We start from the raw sequence: 2,062 nt of genomic DNA, 5'->3' as shown, positions 1-2,062 counted from the left end.
TCTTGCAATCGAGTAATTATAATGTATGTATTAATTATTACAGCAATTATATTTATTTCTAATTTATTGAATCCTGTTTTTGATCCACTCTCTTTTTAAGTTAAAATAAAAAGTATCATACTAAATGTCTCAATGTGATTTATTGTGTGTTATGTGTTTGTATGATCGTCTCACCAGAAGGGGGCGTGAGTAGCACATGTGACCAGAGAATGACAGTGAGCATAATCACTGATGTGCCAAACATATTATCTCCTGTATTCATTGATGGGAGTGGGCTGCTTATTTGATTTATCTTTGAGAACATGGCTCCAGAGCAACTCTCCTCCCAATTATTCTACAAATGTTGTCCCTTGATTATCTCAGTTCAGTTTACCAAAAGAGAAAACACATAATTTGATATGTACCAGCTTGATGACAGCATAATACATTATTTTAATTTGACCAAATTCATGAGAGATTTAAAAACAGCTCAATACCTGCATTCACAACACTCTCACTCACAACTTATTGAATTCCTCTCCAGAGTTGACCCAGATTTAAAGAATAAAAACATGTATTGCTCACGTACAGATGTAAATCTTATTGTGAAGAACAAGTACTAAGTACCATGCACACATTTCAATCAGAACGAATCAAGTTGAAGTGTATAACTATATTGATTGAGGTCTGCCTCTGTGCATTAGAGGCCATCAATGTGAAGAATCGTCATTGAGTGTGGGCCCGTAGGAAATATGGCATGTTTTAAAGTTTAATTACAAAACATTTCTTTATAAACTTTATAGGGATGTTTTATTAAGTGGTTCCAATGATATAGCCTACAAACGTTCCCTCACATGTTGGGTCTACTTTAGTTTTTAATATCAATCCAATAAAATGTCAAATAAAGCATGATCTAGATGAGTTGTGGTTACCATTAATATGTGGAACAGTGGCACTTGAACCTCTGACGTGTACATACTGTTATATCTGGGGTTAGGTTAGTCGGACCTTTAGTCACTCTGTACAGCGTGTCAGTATCTTTCATAGATTACAAGGACAGGATGATAACCTTGCATTTGAAACAGTGATGTGGATGAAAGAAGGGCAACTCTAAAACAAACATGACAAAAGGAAACATTTGGAGCTGCTTTCTGTATTTAAAAGAAGGATCAAAGGTTGCCAAAACCGCCCTCCGGACAGGAGATCATTTGAGATGTCAAATGCCGCACATCATAAATGCAGCCTCAAGAAATGTAACAGAAATGTAGTGCATGAGATGGTAGAAATAAAGTAATAGATGCCATAGAAATTGTCTGAGAGTTGAGTAGACCATGCTACTTTTGCAAATAACAATGAGGCCAAAGGTCAGCCACAGTAAATCTGGGGCCAAAACTTTTAAGTCATGTGGAAAATGTAGTTTTATCATCCATGAAAACAGAAAATTAAATTTAAAGTATTATGAACCATAATACGGGGGCGTGATACTCATTCATACCCACTTCTCATCTGTACAAAGAAAGGGGGTAAAACTTTCCTCAGAGAGGAAAGAGAGTGTGTGTGTGTGTGTGTGTGTGTGTGTGTGTGTGTGTCAGCCAAATGCTCTCTCTCATGTGCTACGACGTCATCTGGGTCCCTCCCTCTCCGTTATCCCCTCACTCCTCCTCCCCTCTGTCTGCTCTAGTCCGCACTCGTGCCGGCACGACCTCCGCCTCTACCCCGGCCCCAGACACCCAGACAGACCCCGCCGACTGCTGGGACACAGAAGTGGGGGGTGAAACATTTTTTTTTTTTTTTTTAGCTGGGACACGACGTGACTGAAAGTAACATTTTTTTTTTCCAGGAGGAGAAATTAGCGGGTCGCATTGCAGCATATCACGTATTCTCCTATCTGTTGACACTTTTTTGTGTGTGTTTTCAGTGTTTTTATATATAAAAAAAGGAAAAACAAACTTTGTACTCCATGGAAAGATGTAAAAATCCGTCCGGATACTAAAACTTGCGACCTTCTCAGCACGAGCAGCGGGGCTGGGCACAACACTCAACAGGACCGTTAGATTTTTTTTTTTTTTTTTTTTTTTTTTTT

Source organism: Larimichthys crocea, chromosome XIII (genome assembly GCF_000972845.2).
Source record: "Larimichthys crocea isolate SSNF chromosome XIII, L_crocea_2.0, whole genome shotgun sequence".
In the NCBI taxonomy this organism is placed as follows: domain Eukaryota; kingdom Metazoa; phylum Chordata; class Actinopteri; family Sciaenidae; genus Larimichthys; species Larimichthys crocea.
This window is presented reverse-complemented; position numbering follows the sequence as displayed.